Source organism: Ursus americanus, chromosome 4 (assembly GCF_024610735.1).
Source record: "Ursus americanus isolate L20-20 chromosome 4, mUrsAme1.1.p, whole genome shotgun sequence".
Taxonomy (NCBI): domain Eukaryota; kingdom Metazoa; phylum Chordata; class Mammalia; order Carnivora; family Ursidae; genus Ursus; species Ursus americanus.
Window position 1 is genome coordinate 61,964,809 of NC_142130.1, and position 18,906 is coordinate 61,983,714.

The 18,906-nt window shown below is 35.0% G+C and overlaps 1 protein-coding gene across 2 annotated transcripts in view; it reads left to right on the plus strand.

Moving 5' to 3' along the window:
• Positions 1 to 18,906, plus strand: part of POU1F1 (POU class 1 homeobox 1) — a 305,780-nt gene that overhangs the window by 267,091 nt on the left and 19,783 nt on the right. For both annotated transcript variants that reach the window (XM_045785668.2, XM_087861717.1), the window contains exon 2: positions 6,722 to 6,870. The gene's annotated coding sequence lies outside the window, so the exon portion shown is untranslated. The remainder of the gene's footprint in view (positions 1 to 6,721; positions 6,871 to 18,906) is intronic.

An 18,906-nucleotide genomic window follows, 5' to 3' on the forward strand; every position in this document is an offset into this window, starting at 1 on the left:
ATATGCAAAATTAAATTTTTATCTTTCAACCCATTCATTTGCCTGCCCCTGGTGTTCCCCATCTTGTTGAGTGGCCCCTCCCCATCCCCCCTTGCCTAATCCAGAAACTCCATGACCACCCTCGACTTCTCTCTCTACTCCGTCTATATGTTCAGCTATTTACCATCTTCTATCTATTCTAACTTTATGCTGTCATCCAATATTTATTGAGAATCTGAAAAATGATAGGCCAGTGCTTCACAGACTTTAATGTGTATACAAATCACTTGGATCTTGTTTGGCTACTAATGCAGTTAGTTCCAGAATTCTGCATTTTAATAATCTCACAGGTGATGCCCATTCTGGTTGGTCCACAGGTCATACTTTGAGTAGCAAGGTGCTAGGAAATCTTCTAGGAGCCAGGGATACTGCAGCGCCACAAAGTTCCTGGCCTCAAGCCTCCTGCATTCTAATGAAAGGAGACAGAAAATATATAAGTATATCTGAAGAAAATTAGCACTATGACAATATAAAGCAGAGGAAAGGGGTACAGTGTGAAGGTGAAGCTGCTGTAGTGTGAGAACATGCATAGACGACACACAAATGAGCAAAGAAATAAAGTGTATTTACCAAAACAGGTGATGAGCCAGATTTCGCTGCCCAGATCTGAAAGCTTTTCCAATGTATTGTTCTAAAGTGTTGACCAGGATATATTAATTAAATGCATGTATTTAATTTACACTTAGGGATTCAGAATAAACAAACCAATATTCACTCAATAGAGTTCTTTTTCCAAGTTTTTTAAAAAAACATTTTTTTGAGAGAGAAAAAGACAGTGGTGGGGGAGGGACTGAGTGAGAGGGGGAGAGAGAATCCCAGGCAGACTCTCCACTGAGCACAGAGCCTGAAGCAGGCCTCGATCTCACAACCCCGAGATCATGACCCGAGCCGAAATCAAGAATCAGATGCTCAACCTACTGAACCACCCAGGCACCTCTGGTTTTTTTTTCACATGCTTTTTGAAAGTCAGCAAATTTTGTGCTAGCGGACAAGTTTAATGCTAGCTTCGATATTGGAAATTTCAAAGATACTTTGTATTACAGCATAACTTTTCTTAGTTTTATAAATATTATTTCATTCCCTCATGTATCTGTGGTTTCAGTGGTAAAATTATTTAGATAAAATGACAAAATGTTACATTTTTTCTTGAGAACTGAAACAAATAATAATCACTTACCCATGATTCAGAGTTCATTCTAAACAGTTTCATCATGGAGTATAGTTTCTTATTAGTCAATAAATTCAGTACATTTGTAAATCCCCTAAACAAATGCCACTTTAAGGGTTTTCCAGGCACCAGGCAAAACTTCACAAAACTATCTGCCCTCTTTCTATTTGTCCTAGAAACACACTCAATGTGTATTCCGGGTGCTTCCCTCTCTCTGTCTCTGTGTGTGTGTGTATGTGTGTACATTTGATCATCTCTGTAGAATTCATTAAAGTACTCAAAGTCAAGCTTTGACTTTTTATTACAGTATTATTTTTAAAATATTAGACTTGTTTCTAAGAAATATTAGACTTGTTTCTATTTTCCTGATAACATTCTCAGAAAAATCTTAGTAATTCCTTGTGTTTTCTAGGCTCTGGGTGCATGGTAGTGCCACCTGCTGGTGCACTAGGAGCAAGTATCAGTGTCATGACTAAAAGCAATCTGCACGTTGAACAGGATAAAAGTGTATTGTGAGGAGCTAGAAAACTAAATACTGCTGAGCACTATTCAAGGTGCACAAAAGTATTTCACCTAAATTGAATTTTATTTTTTAAACATTTGTTTTTAAATGCAGTAAAATTGTCTATCTCAGACTTAGTGAACTTTTTGTGCAGATAGTAAAACTTCTTAAACTTTCTAATGAGGAATTTACAACTTTAGGCACCAAAATTGTTCTTATTCAACTTTTTTTTTCTACAATTTTTATAAAATGTCTTTATATTTCTCAACTCTCTCTTTTTTTTTTTTTAAGATTTTATCTATTTATTTGACAGAGATAGAGACAGCCAGCGAGAGAGGGAACACAAGCAGGGGGAGTGGGAGAGGAAGAAGCAGGCTCACAGCGGAGGAGCCTGATGTGGGGCTCGATCCCACAACGCCGGGACCACGCCCTGAGCCGAAGGCAGATGCTTAACCGCTGTGCCCCCAGGCGCCCCTATATTTCTCAACTCTCTTGAACAGAATATTAAAAAGACAATTTATCCGATGCACACTCACTGATAGCAAACAGGCCTTCAGTCAACTTGCCACTCAATTTCCCAAGTCAACTGATGAATTATCACTGCATGCATGGTTCTAGCCTCTCTTCCCCTCCGGTTTTCTCCTCCTAACCACTTGTATTCATGGAAACCACCTAAACTATCAACAAAGACTTAAAACTGCTTTTAAAATAAAATTTTAAAATAATCAGGATGGAAGTATTCATGTCAATTTGCAAAAAGGCTTGCAATTTAATGCTGGAGTATGTGTAGGGGAGAAGGAGAGAAAACCAACTTCTACCTTAGAGAATTTTGTTGTTGTTGTTGTTGTTTTTAAAATAAATGAACCAAAAGTTTTAGAGCCGTCTATTAACTCTCAGTAACTGACTTTCATTTATCCCATTCCTCCAACATCTTTTGAATAACAGTGAACTACCATTTTCCTAGGGCAGAAAAATAAGTAGAAGAGAAATGGCAAAGCAGGCTCACCCTGAAGGTGAAATTGGAGACAAAATTGATATAAATGTAGTCGTTTTCTCATGTCACCTTTCTGAGCATTTCTAGAATTTCCTCTGGCAACCATCCCCCATTTAGTATCTATGGCTTCAGGCTGCACTGCATTCACACAGTGATTGCCACTAAAATACTGAATACTTGGGATAGTCACTGTCTCCTCCATGCAATCATCAATGTACCTTTCCTGGACTAAAGACCATGGCACCACTGTTTGCTTCCCTTTGGCTAGATGGCTTTTGATATTTCTTTTTCTACTCCATTTTTAATTGTCAAATTTTAAGTGCTTTTGCAATAAATAACTTCAGATTCCTTTAAAAAAACATTGTGGGCATTCTTTAAACATTCAATAAATATCTATTATAGTCTTTTTTTACATGAAGGATTTTTTTTTTCCGGAAAATGATCAGTAAGGCTAGTAGTGACTTATGAATTCTTGGTTAAGGCTTTGCACAGTTGCTTCACAAATCTTTGCTTAAACCAAAAGGAGTAATAGGAATGTGAACATTTTATCTACCTGATGGATTAGTGCCAGGTTATGGAGAAGATTTAAGCTCTTGTGGGCCCCATGGAAGTCCGTAATTTGTTTATTGCTTTTTCTACCCCAAACCAGAGCTGCTCCTGTGGGAATTTAACAGTGAAGGTGCCAGAACAGCTTTCACCTTAGTTTCTATTCACATCACAGCCCACTTTAACAAAACAAAGAAAAAGAATTTCTATTTTTTTAGATTCTATTTATTAATTATTTATTTGAGAGAGAGAGAGCATGAGCAGGGGGAGGGGCAGAGGAAGAAACAGACTCCCCACAGAGCAGGGAGCCTGATGCAGGGCTTGATCCCAGGACCCTGGGATCATGACCTGAGCCAGAGGCAGATGCTTAGCCTACTGAGCCACCCAGGCGTCCCAGAAAAAGAATTTTTAAAACTTTTGTGGGTTTGTTAATGTAAATCAAATCTAATGTGATTTTTATACAAAAATACCAGGTGTTTATATATTCTACATATATGTAGAAAAGTCATTATTATCACCTATCTCTATGGAGACACATTATTTGACCTGAATAAAGAATACTGCATAGTGATTCAAAGTATTAATCCTTTTTTGAGGGGAAATTTCATATAGTGTGCAGTATTGCTTTATCATTAAATAGTGATTAATACTGGGCATCTGCTTGAATGAACAACAGAAAACGTGACTAATACCATTTGGTGCTAATTTGTTGAGGATTTGAGTTGAATATCTTTGAAGAAACATTTTCATCCTCTTAAGCAACTTAAATCTTTGTCAGTTTGCTGAAAGTGCCCTCTCTTACTCTACAGAACGTTTTTTAAGAGACAGTGTCAATCTGGATATGAAAACTTCAGCTTATCCCATTACAGTTAAGAGTCTAAATCTATACTTGGAGACAACCTAGCCCAACTTTGACATCTCACAATGTACAATCTCTTGTCAGTAAACTACTCTGTAAGAGTAAGTTGGATAACTTCAAAGATGCAGGAATTACCAAAAGCTAGTAGAATGAAAAATGAGTCCTAATTTAGTGAAAAGTGCCTGCTTTTATTATAGAAGATTATTTGCTATCAGAAGATGATGACAAATTATCTCCTCACGTGTTGTTAATGCTTATTGTGATGGACAAAGACTGATTCAAAGACTGAAAGGGCTGGCTGTGATTTGCTTAAGTGTAAGGGTGCCTACAGTATTTGTGGGTATGAATGCCCCGTAAACATCCTGAAGGCCAAATGCCAAAAGCTGGGACCTAGAAAAGCACACTCAGTATTTCCCCAGTCATCAGGATCCTGTGCTGGGCAATACAAGGACTCGGGTTTTCGTCCATTTGCTTACTTAAGCTGAGATCAGTGCTGGTATAATTTGCTATTCTAGATACCAACTTGGTATATAAAGTGTTTTTTATTCTTTTTTCATCATTTTATTTTATTTTTTCATCATAAGTCTACTCTTTAATCCCTATCCCCTATTTCCCTCATTGCACGACTCACCTCCCTACAGGTTACAATCAGTTCTCTATAGTTAAGAGTCTGTTTTTTTGGTTTGTCTCTTTTTTCTTCATGTTGTTTCTTAAATTCCACATATGCTTGAAATCCTATAGTATTTGTCTTCCTCTGACTGACTTATTTCACTTAGCATTATATTCTCTAGCTCCATTCATGTCATTGCAAATGACAAGATTTAATTTTTTTATGGCTGAATAATATTCCATTATATATATACATATCACCTCTTCTTTTTTTATTTTTTAAATTCACTTAATTAACATATAATGTATTATGGGTTTCAGAGGTAGAGGTCAGTGATTCATCAGTCTTATATAATACCCAGTGCTTATTACATCACATGCCCTCCTTAATGTCCATCACCCAGTACACCTAGGTAGATATACACATTATGAATAGTAAAAATATATACATATATTTTTACCATGAGGGGGAGTATTTAGCAATTTTCTTGTTAATAGTTGTTTTAAACATATTTTGATATATACTTTGCAAGATGTAGAAATGTGACAATATTAGTCGATTCTTCCTCAGACAGCAATACATTCTATAAATATATTTATTCTCTCTTTGACATCTTCTGTATCCCCCAAATCCAACATTTCCTGGGTTACATTTGACATATGGCAATGCTTTGGCAATATTTGCAATTTGAGAGGAAATTGCAAAAATGTTTCAAGTAAACATGTAGATGACTTGAGTCATAGCTTATGAAAAAGGATTAAGTACTAGCTTTGGAGGATGCTTCATTCTAGGCACATATTTATAGGGTCAGGGTGTAGGATATCACAATAACATTCGTGGCCCGATATTTTTACTTCAAATCCTTTTTCACAGTAATATTTTGGCTTAAGCTTGTGTTATCATGAATTTATTTATTGTCTTGTCCCACTATAAAATTTGCAGTTCTTTAGACTGTGATACTACATAGGATATTGACAGCACCAGTAATAATCACTTATCTGATCATCTGGAATATGTCACTATCCATGTTAGTGTGTGAACTTTGAAACCATTTATGGACAGATTATCTTCAATATGATACAATTTGCAATTTGTTTATTGTATGCTGCTAGTACATTTGGTTTTATATTTGTATCTGACTAATTTTAGTTACAATTTTACTTTAAAATATACTTTAAGCTCTTTTAAATCCTGAAATTCAGAACATTCTGGCATTATCTCATGGATTATTGTGGGGTTTTTTTCTGTGCATTTTATATCCCTTCCAGTTCTGGTTAGGGATACAACATGAAGCAAGGTATTGTTTTTAAGAATAGTAAAGAAAATTCAGCTAGCCAATAATCTTGAACACTAAGGGTGATTAACAGCTATATCAGTTAAGGTTCTCCAGGGAAACAGATGCATGGAATCATAGAATGTGCGTGCGTGCGCTCGTGTGTTTGCGTGTGTGCGTGTGCAAGTGTGTTTGCATGTGTGCGCATGCGTTTAAGGGAATTGGCTCAGGAACCTGTGGGCGCTAGCAGGTCTGAAATCTGTAGGCCAGCCAGCTTATTGAAAACTCAGGCAGGAGATGATGTTGCGAACTGAAGCAGAATTTCTTCTTGTCTGTGAAATCTCAGTTTTTGCTCTTAAAGACTTCAGCTAATTGGATTAGGTCAATAATGTTATTGAGGATCATCTCCTTTTCTTAAAGTCAACTATACTGTTAACCACAGCTACCAAATACGTTCATAGCAGCACCTAGGTTAGTGTTTGATTAATTCACCAATCACTGTCACCTAGCCAAGTTAACATAGAAAAGCGGATGTCACAGTAGCTAATGGAATTGATTTCTCCTTATTGCCATTTTTCCTCTATTACTTCTCCAAGGCCTTTGAATGAAAGGACAAAATGTTATAGTCATGGAGGGGTGCTATTTTTGAAAAACTAATGCACTTAATGTTCTGTTAAGATGAAATTACTCCCATTGAAGAATGAATTGTTATTTGTCTTTTGTTGCACAGACTGATTTGGGAAAAAGAGTAAATGCTTTAAAAAATGGAACGACGAATGCAAAAGACACCACTATGGAAAGAAAAAAGACTATGTTTTTAACAAGACCAAAAAATAGAAGCTTTAAAAGAGCAGCTATTCAAATGAAGGAAATGAACCGGTGGGTTATGAATTATGATACACATACCCTGTTCTTTTTCTTCTCTATATTTTTTCTTACTGAGACAATAGAGATGAGAGAATATTTAGTTAGACCAAACAAACACTTGAGAAATATATACATTTGTTTCACTTTCTAAATAAGAGCTTCTAATTCCTGCACTGCACAGATGGAATTCCTTACACCTGGTCTCCATTATCATGGTGGCTCAGTTCAGCTAGCTCTCTGAATGTGTGCGAGCCTCCTCAGGATTCACCAATGGAAAGTCTCTGAGATGCAAATATTATGAGCTTCTATCAGCATCCCAGATGGTAGATGGATTTATTGTTAGAAAACTTTTAAGAGAATATCTCTGATACTAGCTGCAATTAAGACTGCAAGGAACAGACAGCAAACTACCAACTCTTCCTCCACCCTCACTGCAACCTCACCCACCCTACATTTCTTCCTTCTTTCTTTTATAACTCCTGGGCTGTAACCAAGTGGTCAGGTGGCAATGACATGCCAGTTTTCATAAAAAGAATGGTGGGACTAGGTTGGAACACTGCTTCTGAAAAGCCTTCCAGAAAGAAGAATTTATCATCTAAGTAATTTGTTGAATTCTTGGAGGTCTAGATGACTTTGAAAGTCCTTTCTGGCTTTAATGTTCTTTTTTTTTTTTTTTTTTTTTTTTTTGAAGATTTTATTTATTTCTTCGACAGAGAGAGAGACAGCCAGCGAGAGAGGGAACACAAGCAGGGGGAGTGGGAGAGGAAGAAGCAGGCTCATAGCGGAGGAGCCTGACGTGGGGCTCGATCCCATAACGCCGGGATCACGCCCTGAGCCGAAGGCAGACGCTTAACCGCTGTGCCACCCAGGCGCCCCTGGCTTTAATGTTCTTAAGCAATGCTAGCATCATGGTGCCTGTTACTCATTTTTAATATTTCCTTCCTGTATGCCAGCCTTCAAAATTAGTTAATTATATTTATATCAGTGGAAAGGGAGGACTGCTAAAATTGCATATTTAATAATATTGACAGTATATTTGATAGTTTTCCATATTAGTCTTCTCAGATCAAACATTAAGACAGAGCAAACAAAAGAATTATATAGTTGAAAGGCAAAAAAAAAAAAAAAAAAAAGAGTGACCAATAGATGAATGCTATAAATCACCAGTAAACATTCTCCTTAGGAATGAAAAAGAATGAATTAAAATGCAGTAATCAGATACCATGTTCTTTCTATGAATATATTGTTCAATACTTCAAGGGTGTGTTGAGAACTTCACACTCCTGAATAGCTAGCAAGAGTATAAATTTAAAGGTCCTTTATAGAATGTAATTTGGCGGTATATAGCTCTGTTTTCAACAATCCATTTTCATTTTCATCACAATTCATTTTTAGCAGTCTAGTCTAAGGAAGAAACCATAGATGTTGTCAAATATTTATAAACAAAAATTTTCATGAGCACATATGTATAATTAGTCAAATATTGAAATTGTCCTAAATATTCAGTAATAAGTTAACCTTACCAAGTACAACAATATATGTGATGGAATATTATATAGACAGTTAAAATGTCTTTATTAGACTTTTTAAGACATGCAGAAATACCCATGCTATTAAATAAAGATTATATAAACATATATTGATAGAAATTATTAACCAAATTTTATTTATTTGGCTAATTAAACACATATGTCATAGTGGTGTTTTCTTTTTATTTTTGTTTTTTATTTTTAGTAATTGAGGTGTAATTGACGTATAGCATTATATTAGTTTCAGGTGGTGTACAACATAGTGCTCTGATATTTGAATATATTGCAAAATGATCACTTTGATAGGTCTATTTAACATCCCTGCCCATAGTAGTTACGAGGTTTTTTTTTTCCTTGTGATGAGACCTTTTAAGATTTACTCTCTTAACAACTTTCATATATGCAACACAGAATTATTAACTACAGTCACCATGCTTTACATTACTTCCCCATGGTTTATTTATTTTGTAACTGAAAGTATGTACCTTTTGACCCCCTTCACCCATTTCGCCCACCCTCCACCCCCACCTTGTGACAACCATTAATCTGTTCTCTGTATCTATGAACCAGGTTTTTTTAATTCCACATGTAAGTGAGATCATACAATATTTGTCTTTGACTTATTCCACTTAGTATAATACTTTTGAGGTCCATCCAAATAATCAGTTAAAAACTGTAGGCTTTAAATTAAAACTCAAATACTAAATTCAATAAAATTTTACATAGCTATCACAGTCTATTTAATGAACAAAGTCCATGCTCTTTTTGATCAATATTTTTAAAAATATTTTTAAAATACTCACTTCCTAAGTCACTGTAAGCAATCTGGATAGTGGATAGGTAGTTTTTATTTTATTCCCATTAATCTTTGGAAGGTGAATGTCATCACCCTCTACCATACTTTGTATGTATTCTTAGCCTTGCAGTTATAAGCTATCCCACCAGCATGCTCAAATTAAATATTCCCACTATCCATTTCTCAATTCCTTGTCAAAATATACCTCTTATGTATCCATTTGGGTTTCTGTGTCATGCTATATAAATCTTACAAGTAATGGTTATGATGGGTCATATCTGCTTCCTCAACCATGCCAGACACGCATCATATAGAGCCCTCTATCCTAGTCTACCCAGTTCACACATGTTACACAGTATAATTTTTAATAGTACTACTTTTCTTCTAAAGGCTATCTATATTTGGATGATAAGTTATATGGTCACCCTAATGATAAGAGAATGGGACTATTTTAATAAAGGGATAACCAGTGATAATCACTAAAGGCTTCTGAGTGGAAATACCTAGGAAGTAAGAAAGTCATGTTCAGTAGTATCACGTGAGCCACTATGAATTTGCCTTCATGTAGGACTAGTTGTATTATTGACTCAGTGTCAGAAGTGAAATTTCTCAGTGCTTTTCCATCATTTACTCATTCTATTTTTACCACTAAAATAACTTTTTGAACCTTGATTTCCTCATCTGTAAACTAAGACTGATATCTATCACACTAATTGCCAAAAATGAATTGCATAATTTAATAAAACTATAGATCATAAGTTCACTGGAAAAGAAAATATGCAACATTATTTTACAAAGATGTGCCTCTTTTTTGTTACATCTATTTTGGTTCTATTTTTTAATTGACGTGTCTCTTTTATTCATACTTTCACAAGGTATCATAACATAGTCCATATCTTCATAAGAATCCTGATTTCCATCTAGCCAATGGGGTTAAGTTTGATTTTTTTATACTTCCTATGAAATTATTCATTTCATTTTCAAATACAGCCTTTTAGATTTTAGTGCTCAGTGTTAATTGAAGAAGGTGCAAATGTTCTTTCTCCACGCTCTGCTCTCAGTAAGTGGGATATACAGCATTGCAAATGACCACTTAAAAGCAACCGATGCATTTACGACAGGATTTGGCTCCTTCAAATGTGGTGGGCGAGGCGGGGAGTAGGTGGACACAGACATAATTCTTACTCATCTCAAATATGTAATTTTAAAAATGTAGTAAAAATCATTATTCTGGAGAGAAGTACATATGGAAGAGATGTTGAGAGGATTGTATGATAGTCATATTCTTTTCAGTTTTTTTTTTTTTATTTACTTATTCAACAAATTCCAGCTCCTCTCCATGTCCAAGATTATTTATTTGGATAAAGTGAGATTTGGGGGTTTTGTTTCAAGTCAATACTTGAAAATGGTAGTGCAGTTAGGATATTGCCCTGGTGGCCTTGAAGGCAGGCAAGGAAGCAGTCCAGTTGCTTACTATGTTTCCTCTAACCCCCTCTGCAGCTTTTCTCATTATGTTTTATAGTTCTGCCAGCCTAGAATGTCTTTCCTTCTGTTCAAGTACTACTCATTCTTCACAACTGAATTCCAGCCTCAAGATCTCCATAAATAATTTTCACAATGACTTCAACTTGAACAATATTTCCTATTTGCAATCTCCTTTAAATAAGTCTTAGAAGTTAAGGGGCGCCTGGGTGGCACAGCGGTTAAGCGTCTGCCTTCGGCTCAGGGCGTGATCCCGGCGTTCTGGGATCGAGCCCCACATCAGGCTCCTCTGCTATGAGCCTGCTTCTTCCTCTCCCACTCCCCCTGCTTGTGTTCCCTCTCTCGCTGGCTGTCTCTATCTCTGTCGAATAAATAAATAAAATCTTTAAAAAAAAAAAAAATAAAAAGTCTTAGAAGTTAAGGTAAAATACTTTCTGGAAATGTTCATTTACATTTTCTCTTTCTCCATTTTCTCTTTCCATCTCTTCAAGTGCTTCCAAAACTTTTGAGGCAAGACTTTTTCTGGATTATGTCTCCAAATGTCTAGATGATGAGCCTTTAAACTCTTCAAGCTGGGAGAACAGAGTAGTGTTGGTATTGGGAGAAAAGGGGACTTGCAAACGACTCCCTGGCAGGACCCCAGGAGCTCAGGTTGGACGCCAGTGCTTGAGTTTCAATCCTTACCCACAGCTCTGAGCCAAAGATGTCTGTGTCTCAAACATGGCAGAAACATAACAATGAAGGCTTGAAGTGACCATACCAGCAACCCAGATGTGGTATAGATTCACCCCTATTTGTTTCTATTATCTAGAGATTTTTTTTCTTCCTTCCTTCCTTCCATCTGTAGCTCAGCTACGCATATAAAAAAACCTTTATTTTATGCAGCATTTCTATTTGTAACAGAAAGTTTTCTAGGTTAATGACTGCCATTTTTCCAGAATTCAAAGTATTAAAATTAGTATGTTTATGGTGATTTTGATATAAAGACCTTTTTAAATATGTATCTATAGCTGAATCTGCATGTCTTTTCCTAAAGGAATCTTTTTATTTTTCTTTAAAACTCAATTTACATCGTGAGTTAGATAATCAATATAAATTCTGTTTGTAAGGCTGCATTTTTTTTTATAACAGATGCCTTAATCCATGTGTACTTATTTGATATATGCTCAGAAGCAAAGCTCTTATTCCAGTGTTTTTCAAAAGTAAGCCAAGAGTCACGGGACCACTTATTAAATAACACTTTCTTTTCCTACTGATTCTTAAAAACATCTTCACCAAAAATGAAATTCGCACATCGATATTTCTGTAAGTGATTTTGAAATTTTTAGTAGAACTTGACAAATTATAAATATCAAGTATTAAAAACTATCTTGTTAGAAAACAATTCCACTACAATGTTTTCAGTTTCAAGTCTTCTCTGTCTTATGTTTCAAAGTGTTACAAATGACCTTTTACAGGTGCTGGGCACTGATTTGAATATGCTGATGAAATCACTTGGCTTGCAAGATGTTTGATAGAAAAATGAAACCTTAAACTACCAACTGAGTTTGAACAGATGATGTTTTTCTGCCTAATACACCAATATTCATTAAACAGAAGTATGTGTCCAAAGTTCAGTTATGAATAAAGATGAAATGGCTTTTCTGGGTGCTTACATGTTAATCTCCGTTAGGTCATTATTTCTCAATACCATTATGATTTGTACTTTGCTCTTCAATATAAAAGAAGCAATTAAAATATTACAAAGCCCCCATGAACTCCGAAGAACTTTTGTTCTCATTACTAATCATTTGTAAACTGGAATTCTGAGGTTAGCTTTACAAACTTGCGTAAGTGACTAATTCCAGGAACTTGTTCTACTCCTATTTTCATCCCTATTTCCCTAAATTTTCTCTCCGGGTTATGGGTATCAAGTACAAGCAGAGGAAATACTAAGAATAAGAATTTAAGAAGACAAAATTCTTTGTAATCTTTTACATTGCGTTTACCATCTCTGTCATAATGAACTGAATCATGTGACGGTATAGTTTGCTTTTCTCTCTGTCCCATGTGAAACATGACCAGCATTCTCTGCTATATGTCTTCCATGCACCTGTTCCTACCTACCATTAAATGGGATTCTCAGTGGTCTTTAAACACATGGTATAGGTTTAATCCTCTTCAATCCCTCTACCTCTCTTCCCCCAACTCCTTCTAACTTATCCTCTTCTCTTTTCCCCTCACCCATCCCAATCTATTTGATGCCTTGGAAAATATAGAGAGTAAAAGTAAGACAGGTAGGAAACATGTTCATTTCACTGTGTGTCAGCTACTCAGTACATGCATTTATTAAAGGGAAATGTATTTGGAAAAGTAATGGTCATGTGTTTTTGATATTTTGTAAATATCAATACTCAATTATTCATCATTTATGACTTCTGAACCACTGATTCAATTTTTCATTAGAAATACAATTATATTCAATTATATATATATATTCAATTCAATTATATTTATATATAACATATTTTTAAGTGATCTTATAGTACGAAATAATTAGGTGATTCTGGTCAGATTCAATTTTATATTCTATTAGATAACCTTATTAAAACTCACTTTTTAATTTTCATTTATCCATGGTATCTTAAGAATATTGATGCCATTGGTTTTATCACACTTACTGGTTTTATTTATTTTATGTGTTCAATTTTGTCAGAAATGTTTGCCGTTCAGTTCATTGTTTTACTCAGATTATCATCCTTTATGATTCAGAATTTAGCTTATCTAGTTTTAAAAACTTTTTTTGAAACACTTTGTTTACACACCCTACCTGTTTTCTGAGAACCGTGGGAAGAACAGCTTTATCCTCAGAGATAGTTCCTTTCTTCAGTGTACAACAGAGTGGTTTTCATTTGCAGAATCAATCTAGTGCAAGGCAGGTGTCTCAGTGAAAGAAATTCTAATTTTATTTACCCTTTATTGAATCCTTCATTTTTTCTTAAACTTCTAGGTTCTGTCAAGAGTAATGTAATTATGTTTGTTTTTATTCAGAGACCTAAGGCCTAGACAGTTAATTAATCACAAATATATAAAAAAATATATATGCACATACAGACACAATGTACTTATATGGTTAATTGCTATTATTCAGGGCATGAGGAAGCATTCTCCTCAAATTGTCTTAATCTGTTCTCTCCATTTTTCCCTGCAGAGACAAACACAGTCTACTTGCATATTAAAGAACTAAACTTGAGTTTTCCTCTACAGACTTGTCCAGTTACTACATTGAAAGAATTCTAGTACTTGGAGAGATTACTAGTTTCAAAGGAAAGTGCAAATATTTGGAGATTTCTGTGATAGTCACACTACAAGAAATATAAAAGAAGCGTTTTCAAGTAAAGATATATAAATAACAAATTTATATTTAATGACCCACATATCTAACAATGTCAGGAAAATATAGAACAGAGATTAGCCTAAAATCACTTGGAGATCATTAGAATTACACTCAGTTAAATAACATGTTGGAATAACGTACTTCAAAGCACTTAGGACAAATGGGTCACAGAGTAGATGCTCAGTAAACAGTAATTGAATCTGAATTCATATTAGAAAGAAATGTCTTATTATTAAAAATAAAGTGTTCTTTCCTAATAATTGAGCACTAAAGAGTACTATGTGCCTATGTGCCAAGAACAGTCCTCAGCATTATTATTTTTTTAAAGATATTATTTACTTATTTATTTATTTATTTATTTAAATTTAATTTATTTTACTGGGGGAGTGAGCGCAAGCAGAGGTTGCAGCAGGCAGAGCATCAGAGGGAGAAGCAGTCTCTCTGCTGAGCAAGGAGCCCGATGCGGGACTGGATCCCAGGACCCTGGGATCATGACCTGAGCCGAAGGCAGACGCTTAACTGACTGAACCACCCAGGCATCCCCTCAGCATTGTTTTTAAATAATGTCTCCCCATCACTGGAATTTTTCAGTGCATTTAGTTATGCTGCCACTTAGTTCTCCCACATTCATCAAGCCATTCATTTTTTCCCCATTTGAATTATAGAGAAAAGTTTAACCATATCTGATTCAGAGTAGTGTCGATTTATGAAAGTTTAAGTTATTAGATCTTCTAATCCTCGAATGATCCCACAGAAATTTACAAAGACTTCATCTGTTCATGACAGTCCTGCAATGTAAGTAGGAAATATAAAGGCAGCATAAATTATATTTTTAAACATGGTAGTAAAAAAAAAAAAAGGATAAATGGAAGAGGATATAAATGGTATAGATAACATTTTAGGATAGGTGGTATTAAAGCAGAACATGGTAGGACTGTCTTCTGAAAGCCTTCTGTTTCTTCACTGTGATCTGTGAAAGTCTTGCTTACCTTCACTTTTATGAATTTTTTAATGAAACATTGTGAGTTACACAGAAAGGACCAGATTTTTTAGTTGACATATTCTGCCCCCCCAAAAAAGCCAGCAGAACACTGAGGCAATCTCAAATAATCAAACGTAGCCTTTGATCTCTATCAGAGGAAATGAAACACCTTTCTTTCTCCCACTTCACACCCCTGTTTACCTTGTCTCCCTTCTATAACCCCCACATTAGATTATCTTGTATCATGAACTAAGCCATAGCCAGATGATTATAATTAAATAACCTCATTGCAGTAACTAAGGAAAGCATTCTGCTTCTTTCATCTTCAGAGATGCCTAAATGAAAAAAGGAGGCAGACTCTCTTAGCACAGTATCAGTTAATTCGCTGTGTTCTGTATTTCTTGTTACACCATATGATATGCTTGTGTCACTCAGTAAGACTACTAAGGAGCTAATCATTTCTTTCCATCATGAGTTTAAGGAATAAAAATATAACTTCTAATTCAGGTTCAAATAGAAAACATCTCCTGTGAAAGATTTATACACTTCAAAATGTACCTCTATGCATCTTGCGGTAATGCTGTCTAGTGAAACTCGGAGCAAAGAGGTTTCCCAACTTAATTAATTCAGGTGCGGCAGTCCATTGTTTAGACAGGACTTAACTCTATTTAAGTGAGGGAGACAAATGATAAATCTACCCATGAACGGGGATATGGCCCTTATGGGTGAGCGTCACTCCTAAGTCAGTGTCTCACCTTGACATTTATTTTCCGTAAGTAATGAGTTTACCCTTTAGACAGCATTAAGAGAGCATTCATTTTCAGGACGGTTGCAAGCCATCGACATTATCTCTTCCTTGGGCAATAAAGAACCTCGATTTCTGGATACGAAGGAATTTAAGTAAGAATGAACTGAATAATGCACACATTCATCGCTGTTTTCACAATCAATAAAGAGCCAAACATGGCGTGCGTGACTGATGTGCACTTTAAATAATGTCTGCTTCCAGTGTGACAGAGTTCCTTTTCAAGCCATATGGCTGTATAATCTTTTCCTTAAAAAACTGCTTTGAGTAAAATTTATCATCTTTTCAGAAGTTATGAGTTGTGGGAATACTATATTTTATTGCCACTAAGACTATCTGAATAAATTAATTTAGATTCATTTTCATGTCCTGTTGGGAATCTCTCATCTTAATACCTTTTCTCTCTCTCCTCTCTGTATATATCTGTATATAGATACAGATATAGGTATACAGTTAGAGATACAGATATATTTATATAAATGTTTATATATATATAAATATATATTTAAAATATCCACAAATTTGGGGCACCTGGGCAGTTCAGGTCGTGATTTCAGGGTCCTGGGATCGAGCCGCCCTAACTAGGGCTCCCTGATCAGCGGGGAGTCTGATTCTCCCTCTGCCCCTCCCCCTTGCTTGTGATTTTTCTCTCTCTCATAAATAAATAAATAAAAATTTAAAATATCCACAAATCTGAATCAGTTTGAAGGGCTTTGAATTACAAGTTGATGAAGAATTATTAACATCAATTAAACACATTGTTGGATGGGGTTAAATTATTCAGCAGTGTTAGTCCTTTGCCCCATAAGAGGTAATATCTATATTATTCTTGTAACATACCTGCATACTCATATAGGTTTATATAGCAATCTGGATGCAGAAAAGATAGAACACTACATCTTTTAAGAGTTGTTATTTTTCCCATGTTTTCTCTCTGAAACCATGTGACAAACAAAAAGTGTGCATATAGAGGTACATAGAAATATGGAATGGATTTAGATAAATCTCAATATCAACATAAATTTTCCTTATACAATAAGAGGCAGTATTATGTAGATTGCTCAGGCTTCAATTGGCTTGAATTCCTACACCAGCTTCACGATTTACTATATGACTTTAGGTAAAGCTTTAGCCTCTCTATGACTCAGTTTCTCAGTCTGTACTATGGTGCCTACCTCATTGGATTCATGTGAGGATTAAGTGAAATACTCATAAAGTATGTAGACTTAATAAGCATCAACATTATTATAAAAAGTCACTTATTAATAATTACTAATATTTAGAGTTTATTACATGCCTGGCATTGCTCTGACACGAGTAATTGTCTACATTTTATGGATAAGATAAACTGAGGCACTGAAAGGTGAAGCTAACTGTCAATCATTACATAGCTGCTAAGGTGTAAAGCTTGAGTTCAAGACCAGTCTGGCTCCAGAATCTATCTATATGTTGAATCATTATTCTATAGTTTTCAGCTCAAACAAAAACATAGAAAAATTAGCAAAAATATAGAAAAATTAGCTATTGTTTTTTAATAGCATGCTTTCTAGATTTGTATGTTTTTCTCAAAATATGATCATTCTGTCAAAACTCAAACAGTATATTTAAAAAAAAAAAATACTTGGCTTAACTGAAGAGGAGTAACAATGAATGAACAAAACTAACAAATATGCCTGGCTAGGACTTCTGTTATATTTTCCTTTATTACTTTAACCTGATTAGGCCTTTCTTTTTATTTATCTAATAGTTTTCAAATTATGCTATGTTACTCATTAGTATCTAAGCAATTATAAAGAAACTCTAAACATAATGAATATGGCAGCTTAAAATGTCAAAAGGAATTTTTAAGGCTCCAAAATAACAAAACACAAAACAAACAAATTTCTGGACAAGCAGCGCCTGGGTGGCTCAGTTAAGTGTCTGCTTTCAGCTCAGGTGATGATCCCAGGGTCCTGGGATCGAGTCCTGCGTCCGGCTTCCTGCTCAGCAGGGAGTCTGCTTCTTCCTCTGCCTCTACCCCTACCCCTCACTTATGCTCTCTCTTGCCCTTGCTCTCTCTCTCAAATAAATAAATTTTTTAAAAATCTTAAAAATAAATTAAAAACAAAAACCCAAAATTTCTGGACAAGATGTAAAAACTTAAAATTATTAAGAAATGCATAAAAGATCAATGTAGTTAGCTCATACTTAGACTGGTATGTATGTCAGTGTCCAATATAAATTTAAAAGACAAGAAATTAGGAAAATTTTAATCATAAAATGAAAACACTAAAAATTAATGTTCTTAATCTATTTTAAAACACAAATTGATAATAAAATAAAAAGATATTAAATAATGGGGTGAAATACACCGCTCATTAAAACAATAAATACAAATAGCTAATATAAATATGAAAAATAGCATATTAGCAATAAAAATGAAAATTATATTAATAAGATGCCATTGTCTTAACAGACTAATATTTAGTATTTAAGCATAAGTATTTAGTCTTTATTACCGACATAGAGAATGCAAGAAAATTGTCAATTTCACTCCACTGGTGTTTTTGTAAAATTGGAGAGCAGCATCAGTCACATTTTAAGAATGTCTTCCCAGATAACAATCTATCCCTCATTGTCTACAAATGCCTGACTGTTTCCAATGCAAACCAATCCATTCCTAAGTAGAGGCACCAGGACCAATGCTGTACTTCTGCAACACATCCCTAGCCATGGCCAATCAGAATGTTTCTCTCATAAATATAGACTGAGGGGCTTTTGCCTGGCTAAAACCTTAAGGCATAATCTGGATGGATAGATGGAGAATCAGTCAGGCAGAGAGTGAGGAAAAGAAGATAAGCAAGTCAGAGGGATTTGGCAGATGGCTTTCCATTTTTCTATTCAGTCTCTCCCGATGGCCTTTGTTTTCTGTGAGTTCCAAGAAACCCCATATCTCCTAATAATAAACGGTTATTTTTTGCTCAATTTGTCCCTAATATTTGAAACAAAATAATAATAGAATTAATTGCTTGAAAAATTAAGCCAAAGACTGGGAGAAAATATTTGCAAAAGATTTACCTGATAATGGATTGCTACCCA